This window comes from Podarcis liolepis (genome assembly GCF_965112155.1).
Source record: "Podarcis liolepis genome assembly, chromosome: 17".
Classification (NCBI taxonomy): Eukaryota; Metazoa; Chordata; class Lepidosauria; order Squamata; family Lacertidae; genus Podarcis; species Podarcis liolepis.
Window position 1 is genome coordinate 25708746 of NC_139571.1, and position 19954 is coordinate 25728699.

The window sequence follows — 19954 nt, forward strand, 5'->3', positions numbered from 1 at the left end:
GTTTTTTGTTTTTATTATTATTATTATTATTATTATTATTATTATTATTATTATTATTACAGTGGTACCTCGGGTTACAGACACTTCAGGTTACAGACTCTGCTAACCCAGAAATAGTACCTCAGGTTAAGAACAGTTTCAGGTTAAGAACGGACCTCCAGAACTAGTAAAGTTCTTAACCTTAGGCGAGCCTAAGAGGAAGACTGCTGCCCGGTAGGCCACGGGAGACTCCCGGGCTGACGTTGCGGACAGGATGCCAAGGGAGCAGACAAGCAGCGGCTCCAGTTTGTGACCCCGAGGTACCACTGTATTCCAAATCACAGTTCCGTAGGAGGTAAATATGTTTAGGCACGTTGACATTCTCCCTTTGTATGCGAGACGCTGGGTAGGTTAGAACGTGGTGCTGATAACGCATAGGACTAGGTTGCTGGTTCCACATCCCTGCGTTTTAGGGGGTTGGACTAGATGATCCTTGGGGGTACGTTCCCAACCCACGGCTTCGGAGCTTCAGGTGCCGTGCTTGGACATGGGCACGTTCGCATCCGAATACCCCTGGGCGTGCACGAAGTTGGTACAGTATACTGGAGCTAACCAACATACAACAGTTTGTGTGCTGAAGGCAGGCGAACCGGGGAAGGAAATAGCCCTGCGGCTCCCCTCTCGGCTGTATCCAAAAGGGGGCTGCTCTCGAAAGTGAAAACCGTCCCGCTTCTCCTTCAAGAAAGGGGTGGCATTTAAACCTCTTGGGACGCGGCACAGAGCCGTCCTGCAAATGATTGCGCCCAAGCGATCGACATCCGCGAGCGAAGTTTTTTGACTGCGTCTCCTTTTCTTCCAGAGAGCGTCTGACTTTCCAAGGGAGATCCTGGAAAGAGTACGGAAAAACAAAACAAAACAAAACTGGGCAGCCCCCACCCCGTCTTCTCCCTGCTGCACTCTTGCCATATTTCACACCATATTCTTGATGGAAAGCTTCCTCACCCCACCCCACCCGCTTTACCAGTTTAGCACGGCCAGTTTGGGAGTCGCTCAGAGTCGAGGGAAGAGGCAAAAGTTGTCCTGGAAGAGAGAAGGATTCCTGCAGCAGAGAAGCCGCAGCGCAGGCGCCCTTTTCTCTCTGTGCCCGGCGTCGAGGGACCGCCGGGGCTTTTGCAGAAGGTGGCACAGGCAGCAAGCAAGCGGGAAGAAGGAGGCGGCCGCGGGGACCCCGTCTGGGAACCCCCGAAGGTCAAGGTTTGGGCCAGCTACCGCGCACCGGTTCTCTTGCAGGCCTAGGGAAAGGGACCCCCGCCCCCTGGTGTCGGAGAATTGCAAGTGCTCGCGGCGGCCGCGCGACAGGGAAGCGGCGCGTTTCCCTCCCGAGGAATTCAAACAAACAAATCACCGACGTTTCACACGCAGTCCAGAAGCTCGGGGACGGCCTGAAACCTACTGGCAAGCTAGGCAAGAATATGTGAAGGCAGGCTAGCCGTTTTCATTAAACAAACAAACAAACAAAAACAAACCACCTTGTAGATTGCAACGGGGGAATGGGAAGGAAATTGCTGTTTTAAGGTGCCAGATCTGCACCCCGGAAATGCACGTCTCTCTACCTGCGCAGATTTTCTCTCTATCCTGCTGCCTCCCCCACCCTCTTTTCTCAGCCCCTGTGAAAGCAAACGAAGCACAAAGCTCCAAACTTTCCTAAAGCCCCTTCTCCCCCACAGGTATGCAAAGGAAACCGGCCAAAGGGAGGAAAACATGCAAACGTTTTATATAAATTTACTCCAATTGTGCAGTTAATTTCAACTGAAAAACGTGGATACTGTGGTAACAGCATTTATGGTTTTTTTAATATAGAAAAACAGCAAGCAAACCCCCTTGAGCAACCAGAAACCAACAACTGAATTATTTTGGAGTCATATTATTTATTCCCCACCTTTTGCCTCAAAGAGCAGAAGGTGGCAAATGTGGCCTTTTCCCCTCCCTCTCCCCCATTTTATCCTCACAACAACCCCCTCCTCTGCCTCCTGAAAGTATAGGAGCCTGCTTTAATATATTCCAGAATGATCATAAGATTGTAATGTCGCCCATCACACTAAGGCTGGCATCCTATGCATAGTTACACAGAAGTAAGGCCCACTGAAAACAATGGGATTTTCTTCTGAGTAAATGTGTAAGGGATTTTACTGCAAAGCTTCTATTTCCCTGCTTGTTGAAATTCTGGATTTAATAGAAAGGCAAATAAGGGGCTTATTGAGTTGTGTTTGAAGGGAGTCACTTTACCTTGAAAAAATAAAAGCAGGAATCCGAATCGTAGTGTCCCAGTCTTAAAAGCATTTCTTTTGAATTAGGTCCCATTGACTTTAATGAAACATATATCCTCATTTGTGTGTTTTGGATTTCTGCCTTAGCTTATTACTAATGGCACTGTTATTGTTGTAAATTATCACCAACACATACAAGGTTCATAAACTGTGAGTCATGCTATTGTGTTTGGCAAAGTGGAGAGATGACTCTGTTCCTACTATTGGCATGGCCTGGAAAATCATGGGCGACAGTAGCCACTAGAGGGCAGCTGGCTTTTCAATTATCTGGATAATAATAATAATAATAATAATAATAATAATAATATACTGCCCATCATCCGAAGATCAGAGGGCAGTTCACAACATAAGAATACAAAATGAGGACACCAAATACATATCAAAACTAAACAAAAAGAAACCATTACCCCCCCTCCCACAAACACATTTAAAAGGCCATAGAATCTTAATCTACCCAAAGCCTAGTTACAGAGTGACATTTTTGCCTGGTGCCTAAATATATGTAATGAAGGCTCCAGGTGAGCCTCGCTGGGGAGAGTGTTCCACAAATGGGGAGCCACCACAGAAAAGGCTCGTTTTTGACTTGTTGCCCTCCAAATGACTCATGGGGGAAGCACACAAAGAAGAGCCTCAGATGATGACCACACAGCCTCAGTCTCTTCTCAGTTGGCCCCACCTGCTTGCTGTCTTACATACAGCCAGCCTGGGGGTGGCACTGCCTGTCGGTGTCCTCCTCCTGAGTTGCAACATTGCTCTTGCAAAGCTCAGCGTAGAGCAGGATGAGTGTAAAACTAGAATTTGTTGGCTCCACCTGTAGTTGGAAGACAGAAGTGCCTGGCGTGCTCTGGTCCATGGGGTCATGAAGAGTCGGACACGACTAAACAACTAAACAACTAAACAACAAAACCTGTAGTTGGCTCTGATGCCCCTCTACTGTTGACTTCCCTGCCTTCTGCCCTACCAGTCGCAATGGGCAACAGCCACCACTGTTACCCACTTTGAGCAATCCCTAATCTGGTGTCCTGCAGATGCTTTGAACTACAACTCCCATCATCCCTGACCATTGGCCATGCTGGCTGTGGCTGACGAGAGCTGTAATCTAAAACACATGGAAAAAAACACTGTGTTTGAAGAATGCTCATCAAATCCACCAACAGAGTCTGCAATAGCAATAATTTAAATCTGACTGATAACTGACTTGAAAATTTTGAGGGGGACTAATATTTCCTGCCTCTGGTATCACACACATGTAATATCTGCTCAGCCAATCCTTTTGCAGAGAAACAAATTATTGCAAAGTCACCCCAAACCTCCAGCACTCTCTCCTCCAAATGTCATTGACCCCTTGAACTTCCCATTGTTTGGCAAAGGGAGAGTGTGAAACAATACCCAGCCTTGGGAAGAGAGTCTGTATCATGGTCTTCCTGCTCTCAAATGATTTTTTTAAAATATAAATTTGCATCTACATTTATAATTGTGCTGCTCTTTTATGCAGTCTTTGGATCAGAAATATTTTTTTCCCTTCAGAAACACAAACATCTGTAATTGTCAGGTTCATTTTTTTAAAAAAGTACTCCATTAGTATTGCAATATTTCATTACACAAACACACATTTTATCTATCCAGAGGGGTTCAAGTAAAGGTTAGTTGTGTGTGCTAATTCCTAATGGGTCCAATTCTGGCAACAAGTAACCATTTTCTAGGATCTCAGCATGGCCAAGAGCACTGGAGTTTGTTTGAACTGTCTCTTCAGACTGAATTATCACAAAAATACAAGCCAGTTCTCACAATAATTTTCTAAGAATCACATCATGGTAGTGAGTTTCTCGTTATCCAACAATCCACCATAAGGTGAAAATTTACGCCTGCACCTTGGGAATCCCTGAAGTTGGAGGAATACCGTTATATCACACACAGCTTGCAAGAAAACACACAGGAAAGGGCAGCTGGGCACCTGAATGTAATACCCAACCAGTTCCATAGCTTAACAAGGAGAAAGTTCCATTGGGAACAATGCCTCTAGAGAAATAGCTCCTGTAGGAGAGAAAGGATTTTGGTCTCCGTCATTAAACATCATTGGGAAACACTTGCCTGTGAGTGCTCCATTTGGAGAACAGCCTTTAGCAAAGGTGTCATGGGATTTGAAGACACTCGAACTCAGGACACAAGGGAGAAATGTGCTAAGAGGAAGGCATGCTTGGCAAACCCTCACTGTGATCAACTCCTGCCCAGAAACCAATGTCCCCAATGTGGAAGGACGTGTGGGTTAGGGTTAGGGAATTAGCCTCCACAGTCACTTACAAACTCATTGTTAAAACTGTGTTTATGGAAGACAATCTTACTTGGCTACAAGTGATCACCGAAGAAGAAGAAGAAGAAGAAGAAAATAATCTTCTGATAATGATTATTTTGTATCATGATGTCTGAAATAAGGATGGAACTAGGTAGAGGCATTGGCTGGCATCACAGTTTTCTGCACATCATGATTTTTGCATAGTGCACACATACAAATCACAATATTGCCAGGTCAAAAATGCTGAAACCAATATCACAATATGGACCAGTTTTGGATGGCAAATTGATATATTGCCGGGCCCTAAATGCAATACATCTAAGACAGAGGTTTCCAACTTTTGGAGTCCACTCCCCCCTCCCAGACTAATTACATTCTTTCTGTGACACCCTTGTAGGGCTCAGGAGCCCAGTTATGTCCCCCCTTGCTTGCAGAGCTGGCAGCTTCTCACGCTTTATCAAACACCCTCCCTTGTGGGGTGTTCTGTCAGCCTCCTATCTTCTCCCCTCTCCTGAGGAGTGCTCTGGGCAGCCACAGCTGTTGCCCCTGGTCTCTGAACTGCCTGCCCCTGCCCCAAAGAAAGGCTATATAGCCTGTACATCAGTAGCCAAGGAGAAAAGAGGCATCACCATCACTAGTAGTGTCACAGGTGGTAGGAGAAGCGTTAGAACCAAAGGGGAGTCAGCACCAGCGAGGTGACCGACAACAAAGCAGGTGAGAAGCAGGCATTGTTGATATTGCATGCCAGAACTAGGGGCAGAACTGAAGTCCAAGTGAGTAAAAGATCTCAAGAAAGTCCTACTCCCCCCACCCCCAACCAAAGATTTGACATTGCTCCGTTCTGGCCCCTGTGAATGGTAGAGGTGGGTGAATGGTAACATTGCATTGGCATCACCCTGTTATCCCGGCTTAGATCCCTGACATCTGTGGGATGTGATACATAAGTAGCAGTCAAATACAACATTCCCTGTTTTCCTAGAGTGGACATGCAAGGGGATGTTTGGTGCAGCCAGTCAGAACTTCCTGTTTCCTCCTGGGCTGGGACACACTTCCTCTTGCATGTGACTGGAGGTGGGCATGGCTTTACCTGTGCAGGTAACAAAAGCACAGGGCACGCAGCCTCTCTCTCTTCCTTTTGGACTTCATTGTTGGACCAGTAGCTTTTTAGCTAGAGATGTCCTGTTGGCTTTTAGCCAACAGAGGACAAAGAGACTACAGTGGTACCTCAGGTTACAGAAGCTTCAGGTTACAGACTCCGCTAACCCAGAAATAGTACTTCGGATTAAGAACTTTGCTTCAGGATGAGAACAGAAATTGTGCGGCGGTGGCAGTGGGAGGCCCCATTAGCTAAAGTGGTACCTCAGGTTAAGAACAGTTTCAGGTTAAGAATGGACCTCCAGAACGAATTAAGTTCTTAACCCGAGGTACCACTGTATCTCCAGATGGGATAGACTCACTGGTATATATCTGTAACTAAGTCTGCCTTCAGGGATCCATCTTTGAACTGATGCTGCTGTGAGGAAACTAGTTTTATATATCTTAAATAAGATTGTGGCATGTTTATTCTTTCAAGAGGGAAGAGATCTTACCAGGAATCTATATTGAGAAGCTTAAACAAGCCTGCAACCAGCTACCCACTGTGCGCTTGAAAGCGGAATGGTAAAACTCTGCTAATTTATAGAACTTGCTAGTGCAAGTTAGGAAGGATATTAATAAACAATATATCCTCTTCTCCCTCTCTGAACATTCCCACATCAGCGTATCCATCAGGATCCATCAGCGTAAGAGGACCGCCGATTGGTACCCTTCACCCCTCCAGCCAGCGTAAGTGGAGTACCAGATTGCACTGTAAAGTCTCCGTGTAAAAAAGCAAGAATCAAACAAGGGGTTAAATCTGCGAGCCCATTTTTGTTCCCAAGTTGGGAACAAGCAGGTTTAATAAAAAGGAAAGTAGAAAGTGGTGTCGGGTTACATGAGCCTGTATTAAAGAGCCTGAACAAAAAAACTGCTGGAGGGAACTGTTTGATCCTTAACACTTTCAGTACTGATATAAAACCATATTTAGTTATTTATCTATCAAGAATATCCAAAATAACGTATAATATATATGATTTGGCTGCTTTATACCAAATGGAATACATGAATAACACTGCTGGAAGAGTGTTCTTTGCTAAGCCAGTTTTCATTGCAGTGAACAAATGTTAGTCCACCTTCTTTCGTTCTTACAAAATACATTAAATAGCATACCTGTGCATCTTATTTTCCCATTCTTGTATTGTGGACATCTTTCTTATTCACAACATACAACATCCTTTCTGCTCCAGCTCCTAACATATCAAACACTTCTCAGGAACCTATATGTATGATTTTCCTATCAATCATTCAAAATATCAAAGGTTTGGAATTCATAAGTATCCCAGTCATTTTAATACAGGTTGTGTGGTTGTTGTTGTTTTTTGCTATGCAAATAGGTATGTGCTATACAAGAATAAAATTGAGAAGGCCCTGCCACAGCATGATAAAAGGTAACAGACCCCTGCATGGTTAAGTCCAGTCAAAGGCGGCTCGGGGGTTGTGGTGTTCAACTCGCTTTTAGGCTGAGGGAGCCAGCATTTGTCCACAGACAGCTTTCCGGGTCATGTGGCCAGCATGACTAAACCGCTTCTGGCACAATGGGACACCATGACAGAAGCCAGAGGGCACAGAAACACTCTTTACCTTCCTGCCACAGTGGTACCTATTTATCTACTCACACTGGTGTGCTTTCGAACTGCTAGGTTGCAGGAGCTGGGACAGAGCAATGGGAGCTCACTCCATTGCAGGAATTTGAACCTCCGACCTTCCAATCAGTAAGCCCAAGAGGCTCAGGGTTTTAGACCACAGCACCACCCGCACCATACCCTCCAACATTTCTCTGATGAAAATAGGGACGTTGATAACAACAACACTTATACCCTGCCCATCTGACTGGGTTGCGCCAGCCACTCTGGGTGGCTTCCAGCATATATGAAAACAGAATAAAACATTAAAAAACTTCCCTTTACAGGGCTGCCTTAAGATGTCTTCTATAAGTTTTACAGCAGTTACTTATCTCCTTGGCTCAGGGGTCGCATAACTCCAAACTGTCCAGCATTTCTCTAATAGAAATAGTGACATCACATTCAACATTAGGAGTCAAGGCTCTGAAGGCTGCTCTGTTTAAACTTACCTATGAGGCAGAGGCTTCCCATGGTGATCTGCAGTGTTCAATTGTAACATTTAGCATGGCCTGGTATATGGATCCTCTCAAATGCATAGAAGGTTTTTTGTACCAGTGCCTGACACTATTTTAGAAAGAGTAGCCGACTGCACTAGAGATTACAGTGGGGACATGAAGTGCCACTATTCTGTGTAGGATGTGATACATAAGTAGCAGTCAAGTACAACATTCCTTGTTTTCCTAGAGTGGACATGCAGGGGAATGTTTGGTCCAGCCAGTTGAAAACTTCCTGTTTCCTCATGGCTGGGACATACTTCCTTTGCATGCGACGAGAGGTGGGTGTGACCTTACCTGTCAAGGTAACAAAAGGGACAAGGCACACAGCTCTCTCTCTCTCTCTCTCTCTCTCTCTCTCTCTCTCTCTCTCTCTTTGACTTCCTCCGTTGTTGGAGCAGCTTTTTGCTAGAGATGCTCTGTTGGCTTCCAGCCAACAGAGGACACTGGGATCATTCCTCCATATGGGGTAGATCCACATGCATATATTTGTAACTAAGTCTGCCTTCAGGGATCATACTGTGCTCTGTCTGATGTAAGTAAACTTCTTTCATTGACTTTGAATAAGATTACAGTATCTTTATTCTTTTAAGAGGGATTTAATGGAACTTACCAGGAACATAGGGACGTGGGTGGTGCTGTGGGTTAAACCACAGAGCCTAGGACTTGTCGATCAGAAGGTCGGCGGTTCGAATCCCCACAATGGGGTGAGCTCCTGTCGTTAAGTCCCAGCTCCTGCCCACCTAGCAGTTCGAAAGCACGTCAAAGTGCAAGTAGATAAATAGGTACCGCTTCAGTGGGAAGGTAAATGGCGTTTCCGTGCCCTGCTCTGGTTCGCCAGAAGTGGTTTAGTCATGCTGGCCACATGACCCGGAAGCTGTACGCCAGCTCCCTCAGCCAATAAAGCAAGATGAGTGCCACAACCCCAGAGTCGGCCACGACTGGACCTAATGGTCAGGGGTCCCTTTACCTTTACCTTACCAGGAACATACAATTCAGCCTAAGACAGACTGAATTGAATAATAGCGAGAGGCTTACACAAGCCTGCAACCAGCTATCTGCTGTGCATGTAAAAAGGGGAATGTAAACTCTGCTAAGTAAAGGAACTTGCTAGAACAAGTTATGAAGGATATTAATAAACAATAGATCCTCTCCTGCCTCCCTGAACATTCCCACATTCTGAAGGGGCTTCCTATGTAGATAAGGAATACTCATGATACACTCTGTAAGGGATGAGCATCTGAGAGAAGAATCTGAGCCTCTTTTGGCAAGCAGTCTCAACTTGCTAAGGGAGACCCAACGCAGCTGTAGATGATACCTCAATTTGTCATCAGAACAAACTACCACACAGAGAAGAAACAACATATTGTGTCTTCTGCAATAATCCCACGGCATATGCACAAACACATGTGCTCAAACAAAGAACACAAAATGACAGAAAAGTCTCACGTCCACTAAAAAAATGTTCTGTCTCATTCAGAGCCCAAAAAGCACTATGACCTACTAACGACAGAGAGATCAAGAAAGGAAATCTTCATCCTCACACCCATCCGAAAAAAGGAAGTCAACTATGCTGTAAATGGTTAATATGTTTTACTGCTCAATTTCCTCTAGCAGTGATTCTCTCTCCCAGTGCAGAAAAGAAATACGGGATGATAGGGGAGGGCCCTTCATATCTTGCTGCCATTAGTAGTGAAAGCTCTGTGGCAAGGAAAAAGAACTGTATATATAAACATATCGGAATTATGGATGGGGAGTGTGGGGATGCGGAGGATGGGGGGCGTCTACTGATATGTCTCCCTTTAGATGCTCATGATCAAAGTCTAGCACCGCCATTAGATAATCAATCTGCAGTTGCCTACATAAAAACCTGGGCAGCATGCAGTCTCCATCGCTTTCAACAGAGGCTTTAGACATCTGAAACTGGGCACTCACCCAAACATTTAGATCTACTCGCAATATTACATACCAGAAAAGGCAGCTCAAAATCTGAGGCCCTCCATTTTATTTGCAGTGAAGAAAAAGCGAAGGACTGCCTTCTGAGAAAGGCAGCCTAGCCCACCCCCCTTACATGCTATCGAGACGTGTATAAAAATCTAGACGACTTGGAAACCATGTGACCTTTCCTCAGCTGAAAAAGGGCCTCAGAGACCTTCACACCTTCTGATTCTAATGCATAATATTGTGCTAACCCAGCTTAAGAGATATGTGCATGTAGGAATTTCAGCCTAATAAAATGCCCTCCAGGAATTAAGAGATTTAGAAAAAAACACACATAAATAATTTGAAGTTCTTTTTAAATGTCTCTTGTTTCTAAGGCAGCCTCTTTTGCAATCATCTTATCAAGGCTATCACTTGATAAGTGCAGTACTAGAAATGAGTCCTAAACTGCATGTGTACAACAACTACAGGCAGCCATGGCCCATGAAATGCACTGATCTCAAGCCAACTCTATTTACGCACAAACAATAAGATACCATAGGAAGAGTTGTGCTAGAACATGAATGGGGCTCATTCTACCCCAAGCTATAGGGTACTGGTGGTCTGTATCATTAACACATATGTATTTGAACATGCATCTGGTTTATGATCACAGTTCCTAATTCAAGAGGTGATATACGTGATTATGCCTGTGTCCCAAATTATGGTAAACTTTAAAACTAAGCCTCCTACAGATTAAAGTGCAACATTCCCACTGTTAGCAGCTAGGCATGCACAATGTTTTTGCCAATGCTATACCAAGTATGATTACAGTCTATTTAGGATGGTTTGGAGGTCATCCTCTGAGCATGCGCACACTATGTTGTCTTTAGCATACTGAAGCTCTATGATGGAAGTTATAGTAACCTTACTCTTTGCTTTCAGCCTGCTCAGATTGAAGAGCTTTCCATCTGTTCAATATATGATTTCTACTCCGGTAGGGAGTTTCCCTTTGACAAAGTGTAGGATCATGGCAATGAAAATAATGAATAGAGTTGGGGCAATAACACAGCCCTGTTTAACACCTAATCCCACTGTGAATGGTTCACTTTGAGAGCCATTGTTATCTGCAGTTGTTGCTGTCATATTATCAAGGAGGAGCCAAATGATTACAGTACATGCAGAAAGAATGTGTGAAATCTGCGCAGCCGCTGGACTCCAATATTTCTCAACGTGACTCCAGTGTTGCAAATGGTACCCACCATTGTCGAAGGAGCCACCCACCTATCGGAAGGCCCAATGGAAGTCTAGCAGGCATGCCTTGTAGAGACCCACACATTTTATGTTGAGGGTTTTATCTGTTCTTTATTCAGAACAGGCTCTGGCATCAACAGCACAAAAAGGAGGCTGGGATCTAAGTGTGCAACTGCACTCCCTATGCTTTTCGTAAGAACATGAAATGAGCCTGCAGGATCAGGCAAATGGCCCACCTGCTCCAGGATCCTGTTCTCACTGTGGCCACGCAGATGACTGAGGGTAGCTTGCAGGCTGCACATGAGAGCAACAGCACTCTGCCCACATGCGATCCAGGAATGCTCGAGTTTGTGACCTACCTGTATAGCCTCCTTCCCTGTTTTCAGCTGCATTTATTGCATATGGAACTGTGTCTTTGTTGATGCATTCTATTTTTAATTACGAACAGGGCCGTGAGACTGTTGTGGAATACAGTGGTACCTCTGGTTAAGAACTTAATTCAAGGTCCGTTCTTAACCTGAAACTGTTCTTAACCTGAGGTACCACTTTAGCTAATGGGGCCTCCCACTGCCACTGCGCTGCTGCCACACGATTTCTGTTCTCATCCTGAAGCAAAGTTCTTAACCCAAGTACTATTTCTGGGTTAGCAGAGTCTGTAACCTGAAGTGTCTGTAACCTGAAGCATCTGTAACCCGAGGTACCATGGTATCTTAATCAACAATAAAATAAATAATGATGAATCGTGTGTTTGTATCAAGGATGGCTAATCCCCGGATCAGGGCCCTAAGAAACCTCTAAGTATATTTGTCTTCGTCCAGCCTGCAAGACTAACTAGGAGTGCCAAGTTGGGCCCTACAATGGGCCATGCCTGCCAGAACACTTTGGCGATCATGGGGTGGGTGGGTGGCAAAAATCACCGTCCAAGTCTCCTGCCCCACCTAGTGGGCCAGCGCTCTGGCAATCACTATGCAGGGGTCAGGGGGAGAGGAAGGCAAAAATTGCCCTCCAAGGTTCTTGCCCAGCACACTGGCTCTCACTTGGTTGCAGCAGGGGATGGTGGCCCCATCAATATTGGGGGTGCTCTGCCTCCAGCCCCAAACTATTGAGCAGGATGAAGCCCCTTGTGCCCCATATACCCAGCACCCCTGAGACTAACCAGTTTTGGTGGCAGCAGCAGCAAAAAAAAGCCAGATCTATGCAACCCTGGGTTGGTTGAAGCTTAGTGCACTGATGGGGAGGCAAGTTGCCCTCCCTTCTCATCAGATCAGTAACTTGAGGAGCAAAGAGGAGAAATGGCAATAAGGCGCATTTTCAGCACAGATCAGCTGGAGAGGGGAAGGCTGACTAGCCAGTCCTGAATCTTTATTTTTCACACCCTTGTGCCATACTCCAAAATCCTTTATTTCTGCTAATCTATCTATCTATCTATCTATCTATCTATCTATCTATCTATCTATCTATCTATCATCTATCTATCTATCTATCTATCTATCTATCTATCTATCTATCTATCTATCATCTATCTGTATGTCTCTAATGCCATGAGTAATGCCCTCTGCCAGAATGTTCCCATTAGTAGTGAGTGCCCAGATCAATACAGGGAGTTGGGCAGAATAATAATATTCCATCTGGCATCACTTCTCTTGGCAGCTCCAAATGGTTGCCTGGAAGAATGCCCAGTCACTGCTATGTGACCACCATGCACTGCTTTCCTTCCAGTGATAAAACCAGAGTATGTGGGGTTTTTTTCCAGAACTACCATGCCATGATGATATACTGCTGCATTCTAAGGCTAATATTGAATCTGCAAAACATGCTTTGCTGGAATTCCATAATGTTTTCTGTACTCAGTACCCATCAGTTCCAGCCCATATTCATTGTAGTTTCCTTGCATCTTTCCCCCATGAACAGCTCTGCGTGAACCATGGTTTTTGTTTGTTTGTTTGTTTGTTTCACCCTTGACCTTATTAGAAAGCAAAAAAAGTTCAATAAGAAACATCACCAATGGCAGTTGCAACAGTGAAAATGCAAATTTGCTAAGTGTCATGACTTCTTGCCATTGGCTCTTGACCATCCCCCAAAACTCACAGAGTCACCCAGAAATATCCAGTGCAAGGGAGAGCCACATTGCAGTCGGCTTCTATACACAAGGAAACAAGGCGCTGCTGCATGTGCTGCAAATGAGGCAGATGATAGATTTGAAACCAAGTTTGCAGGACTCAGCACATGATGAGTGAAGATGGGATGCATGTCTAGATTTTGGGTTCTTTCATTTATTTTATTTGGTAGCTTGTTAAAACTTGTGCTGTGTGTTTTGTTTGTTGCCTGGAACACCCGTTCCCAACCTAAAGTGGGATAGAAACCTAAGGGCTTCTTTTCTGAGCCTATTTACTTTTTTCTGCAAGTTCAGCTCAGAGATAAGAATATTTCCAGTCCATGGATACTTGCCCAAACAGTGTGAGTGGAGACACACTGCTTTACCTTATGGTTGGCTATATACCTGAAGTATGCAAGCATCTGTTGCAGTGCATAGAGATTTAAAGTGTACCAGCCAATTAGAAAAATGCATTTCCGTCTTATTGGACTTGGGGCTGACACCATTCTCATGGATTTCAACTGGGCTTGTATTCATGATATGCCTCTCCCCTGAATAATCCCACTTCCACTTGCTGAGTTTTTCAAGAGATGCCTTTCCCAGGATTCCATCTGCAACGAAAATAACAGGAGGAGGAAGAAGAGTTACAGAACAGAGCAAGGTTTGCTCTATGGTGGTGTCAAGACTCTAGAACTTTTCCTCTTTCTTCTTTCTGGAGATCTGAAGAGCAGCTTTGATATATTTTATGGTGCATTTTTTAAACTGACTATTATTTTATTGTGTTTTATTGTTACTGGAAACCACCTTGGATTTATTTACTTATAGAACAGTGAGACAGTATAATTGCATACTCAGATTTTGAATGGAAATAAAAAGGTGCCAGAAAAACCCCAAACAACAAAATTAGTTTGGTGGGAGCTGCTCTGTTTGTGCAAGCGCTGCTGGTCTTTGCTACAATCCTGCATGCAGGTACGCAAGTGCAAGACACACTGAAATAAAGGGGATTTATTTATAAAACCTGATGAAAAATGGCTGGATTTTGGAGTTCACCCAACACTAGTAACAAGATGTCTTTTTATCTACTTCTCAAAAGAGCTATGAAAAGGTGGCATGGTGGTGATTAATGAAATAACTCACTTTATGCTTTTTTCTGTTACTGGGCGTAAGCTGAGGACCTGTGCCTCCAGGCATTAATCTAGCCCTATGTCAATATCAGTGTTGGTGACATTTTGCATAGTTGACATCTAAAAGAACACAAAATACCATATGAATGGCTGGTGAACACCCCCCCCCTTATTTTCAAGGTGGTCGTCTTGCATCTAGACACACTAGAAGAGATAATGATTTAGGGAAATGGTGGTTTTAAGAAACAGCCATAATTTGACACCACCTCAAACTCTCAAAAGGCTGAGGTAAACTTTGACTCTTGAGATCCTTGGCAGCAGACAGCAGCATACATTCCTAAGCACCTATCCAGCCGGGATGAACACCTAGGCTGAATGGAAGCAGCCCTTCTCTTTAGCCTGAAGTCCAAAGGAGGGCAACTTGCTTGAGCCCTTAGGCGCATGTTCTGCGAGGCAAGGGGAAAGATTTATTTCAAGTGCAACACATTTCAGACTAATCCTTCTTTGGGGACACATTTTGCATAAGCTGTTTCCATCAATTGCATGGAACCCTGTAGTAACTCCATACATTAGGCCAAAACATGTCAGGCCTGAAATAAATCTTTCCTCAAGCACCTGATTTCATGCTAGTGGTGCTTTTTATGATCACATGTCCTACAAGCCCAAATCTTTAATAAGTGTCCAGAACTGACCCTCCCTAACTCTCTCTCTCTCTCTCTCTCTCTCTCTCTCTCTCTCTCTCTCTCACACACACACACACACACACACACAACACGCTTAACTATGTGTGTGTGTTGGGGGGAGGGTGTGAGCTTAAAGGACCACAGCATCCTCACTGGGCCATCTTGCACAGCAGTGCCATTGGCTGTCTGCCAGACAGAAGTCCCATCCCAAGCTCCTGGGCTTTGGCAGCTTCCTGAATTGTCTTTCCTACTGCCTGCAGAGATATGCATCTGGGAAACCTATTAGAGGTGTGCTGTTGTCAGAGCCACCTCCAGGAAACCAGAAAGCTTGATGTGGACGGAAGCGAAAAGGATAACAAAATCCCTGCCTCTCGTCCTGCCCCTTATTTCATAGGCATACATTTGTGGTGGGTGGCACTGTGGTCTAAACCACTGAGCCTCTTGGGCTTGCCAATCAGAAGGTCGGCGGTTCGAATCCCTGTGAGCTTCTATTGCTCTGCTCTAGCTGCTGCCAACCTAGCAATTCAAAAGCACGCCACTGCAAGTAGATAAACAGGTACCACTATGGCGGGAAGGGAAATGATGTTTCTGTGTGCTCTGGTTTCCGTCACTGTGTTCCATTGCTCCAGAAGCGGTTTAGTCCTGCTGGCCACATGACCCAGAAAGCTGTCTGTGGACAAACAGTGGCTCCTTCAGGCTAAAGTGAGATCAGCGCTGCTACCCCATAGTCACTTTGGACTAGACTTAACCACCTGGGAGTCCTTTACCTTTACCTTTTACCTAACTACCTGTGGTGTAGTGGTTAAGAGTGGTAGACTCGTAATCTGGTGAACCGGGTTCGTTTCCCCGCTCCTCCACATGCAGCTGCTGGGTGACCTTGGGCTAGTCACCCTTCTCTGAAGTCTCTCAGCCCCACTCACCTCACAGAGTGTTTGTTGTGGGGGAGGAAGGGAAAGGAGATTGTTAGCCGCTTTGAGACTCCTTCGGGTAGTGAAAAAGCAGGATATCAAATCCAAACTCTTCTTCTTCTGTGTCCACGGGGAGCTGATGTGAGTTCAAATCCAGAAACATCTAGGAGGGCCACAGGCTCTTCACCACATTCTAAATGTTGCAGGATTCACACCTCTTTGTTTCGTATTGTATCACTGAACGGGAGGGGTGGGGAATTTCCTCCATAACAATAGCCCTGTCGATCACTTGGTGAGAATGGAGACCATTGTGTGCAAGATTTCATTATGATTACCTTTTAACTTCTAAATATGTCGTAATCACTTCCAGACTCCTGCATTTATGATGCTTGCTTTATTTGAGGAAATAGACCATCTTTCTTGACTGAGAGCCAGGAGGGGGAGGAAAGAAAGAGAGCTAAAAATGTGTTTGATGTGTATTTAAATGCATAATTTGTTCAATAAGAAAACACACACGCATAGACACACGTGTGCTTCACAAAAACCAGCTTGCTGACAAATTCATGAGAGGTCCATAAATCCATGTCCAGATGTTTACAACAAGGTGAAGGACATGGTGAGACGTTTGCTGATAACTGCACGCCAACCCCTTACATCTGCTTTCAAGGAGCTGACTAAGGGCTGTGAGTGTGAAAGGGAGTAGGGACCTTGAACTAGCATGCATCCTTGGACATTTAACACCAATAAAGCAAACCTGCATTAAAAATATATATACTGTATATACTGGATGTAGCAATGGTTTCCAGGTATTTATTAGACTTTTTGGATTCTTGCTATGTGCAGATTACGTGGACTATTAACCTTCTTCCTTAAAAAACAACAACAACCCCATGCTGTTTCCCATGCCCAGTTTTGAAGGGAGAATTAAACAAAGATCCTGTTTCAAAACAAAACAGTTGTTTCATTTCAAAATTAAATATGTTGTCTGGTTGTTGTCGGGTGGAGGCAAGCATGCTTGGTCTTTCTATATTAGAAGACAGAAACATCTGGGATTTGCTAGTGCTCACTTGTATTTGCGAAATGAGGTATTTTAAAGCAAATAGCTAGGGAGGCTTCTAGAGACACCTACTGGTGAATGCTGTTCCAAAAATCTCCTTGTTATCTTGTACAACAATTACAGATAGGACAACACCCCCCCACTCCACCCCCCCCAAAAAAAATCACCAGTGAGCTCAAACTGGGTGTCGCATTTGACTTTTATGTAATTTAAGCATCAAATCTTAAACATTTAGCATGCACGTGTGATTTAAATTTGACTTGTCTTCTACTTGTCATGCCTCATCAAGAGCTGGACCATATGTGTTGCAAGATAGCTATACTCTAAGATATCCCATGGTGTCATTTAGAACAAAACAAACACTTCCTGATAATTTGATTGAGGAAGTGGTCCCATGCTATCTGTACCTCTCTGCCTCCTTCATTCTTTCATTCCTTGATTCAGTTCAAGGAATCATACTCCACCCTTAAACAAATTCCAAAGATGCTTTACAGTTGTTCTTTACACCAGAGAAATAGCAACAGGAGAAAGGGGCCATTCACCCTTCGCTCAGCGCCAGCACAACTTCCTCAATCATATTAGCAGTTTCATACAGCAGCTTTATATATATATATACAGCAGCTTTCTAATTATCTGTAAATGGGTCAATAAGCTTTGATTATTTGTTCTGCTGAATCTTAATGGCTTGTTCTTAACTGCTGCTTTTTGCTGCTTCTACCTACCTTATATTGTATTCTTACCATTTTAATTATTGTTGAAAGTCACCTTTAGTGTTTTACCAGAAGCAGGATAATAATAAAAAAATTGAAGTAAGAAAGAAAAACAAAAATTCACCAAGTAGGAGATCCTGAGCACTGATTTTTTTTTTTTTTTTTGGCCATAACATTCACATATACACAAACAAATCAGAAGCATAAACTCTATGTCCTGTCACTTCTCATTGAGATGGTGAAGAGCGCCGCTTTGCCAGCAGCCTCCATCCCTTCCATCTTCCTTTTGACAGCTCAGGCGAGGCTCCCCCCACAGGAAGCAGCCTGGGAATGGGGCGCTAGGGTGTGCCGCCCACCCACAACTCCCAAGCCTCCCCCGAGCTGTTGAAAAGAAGGGGAAAGGCCGCTGGCAAGGCAGCGCAGCTCTGCCCCTTCCCCCAATGGCTCAGGGTAGGCTTGGGAGTCGCGGGCGGGCAGCGCGCCAAATGCCACCCCTCTCAGTGATGACACCCGGAGCATCCTGCTCCCACCGTCCCCTTCCTCCGCCCCTGCTGGCTTCTCCCCGCTATTGAGGGGGCTGACATCGCACAAATTGCTGACATCACACACAACATGTGACATTACCGCTCAATATTGAGGGGGCCCAAAACCTTTCCACATCACTACCTGTTAAAAAAGTGGGGTTTTGCCTCAGGACATTTGGGTTGTCAACAGGACATAGTAAATGCCATGTGATTCGTAGCCCAAAAAAATCAGGAACAGGCAAGGTACAGGGAGAGTTTTGTGATGTTGTGGGTGAGCCCTCATTGAGTAGTTCCATTTTCCTAAGTATCCATGGAGATTTTCAAATTCATTCATTGGCTAAAAGCCCTTAAATCCAATTTTGTGTGGGTCAGAATGCAGTCAAACAGCAGAAGAAGTTAATCACTCTGCAGTCACTATGCCTGAACTGAACCCTTGTCAACAGAAATGTGTTTAGCTGGTATTTTCTGTCTTTTTCTGAGATACAAAATTGTGGCTCCTTCTGAGAACTTGCGGCTAAGCAGCAGCAGAGAAGTGATTCACTCTGCAGTCACTACGCCTAAAAAGCCATTAGGGAGAAGTCTTTATTTGTTTTTAATTTAAAAGTAGGGAAGGAAAGAAAGTTCCCTGCCAGAGCCACGTCTTTGAAATTCCAGCAAGGAAAGTGTACAGCCAAACTGACTTTGCAATCGTGTCACAAGAAGGTCACCCAACTCAGAATTCAAGCTGCTCATGCAGAAGGATTCTTAAACAGGGAGACACAACATGCCCTGCTGACATTTGTTTGCCTCTGTGGAGCAGGATGGCGTGAAAGGGGAAAAGTTTCTTTCTCTTAAAAAAAAGGTGGACCACTGAGAAGGAGTCAGACAGACAGACAGCTAAACATACCCTTAGTTCAAACTGAACCTCTAGTTTCTTTCTCTGAATACTTCTTTCTCGGCCTCCACTTTTGGTATGTCGGATTTGTGCTTGTTGCAAAGAACCTGCCTTAAAACAGGAATCATCACATATTTTTCCTATATGTGGCTAGAATTTCTTTGCCTTTGCAATGTGAATGATAGTAAAGGTAAAGGAACCCCTGACAATTAAGTCCAGTCGTGAACGACTCTGGGGTTGCGGCGCTCATCTCGTTTTAAAGGCCGAGGGAGCCAGCGTTTGTCCGCTTCTGCAGAGTTTTCCCAGGTCATGTGGCCAGCATGACTAAGCTGCTTCTGGCGAAGCCAGAGCAGCATACAGAAACACTGTTTACCTTCCCGCTGGAGTGATACCTATTTATCTACTTGCACTTTGACGTGCTTTCGAACTGCTAGGTTGGCAGGAGCTGGGACCGAGCAATGCGAGCTCACCCCATCACGGGGATTCGAACCGCCGACTATTTGATCGGCAAGCCCAAGTGGCACAGTGGTTTAAACCACAGTGCCACCCGCGTCCAATGTGCATGATGGAAACCAGCAATTTGAATGATTTGATCATCTGTCATACTTTATCTCCCTGTTCCAGCCTTAATGGAACTGCAGCTGCACTGGCTCCCAGGATCAGATTTAAGGTGCTGCTTTTGACCTTTAAAGCCCTTCACGGCCTAGGACCCTCGTACCTACGGGACCGCCTCTCCCGGTATGCCCCACGGAGAGCCTCAAGGTCCATAAATAGCAACACCCTTGTGGTCCCAGGCCCTAAGGAAGTTAGTTTGGCTTCAACCAGAGCCAGGGCCTTTTCAACTCTGGCTCCGGCCTGGTGGAACGCTCTGCCTCATGAGACCAGGGCCCTGCAGGATCTGATTTCTTTCCGCAGGGCCTGTAAGACAGAGTTGTTCCGCCTGGGCTTTGGCT

General features: G+C 44.8%; 1 protein-coding gene and 1 long non-coding RNA gene across 4 annotated transcripts in view; one reads left to right on the forward strand and one right to left on the reverse strand.

Moving 5' to 3' along the window:
* Positions 1–19954, reverse strand: part of NFIB (nuclear factor I B) — a 299659-nt gene that overhangs the window by 223626 nt on the left and 56079 nt on the right. The window lies entirely within an intron of this gene.
* On the forward strand, positions 7–1504 carry LOC310696621. The gene is made up of 2 exons (XR_014520651.1): positions 7–171; positions 286–1504. It is a non-coding gene; the product is annotated as an uncharacterized lncRNA (long non-coding RNA).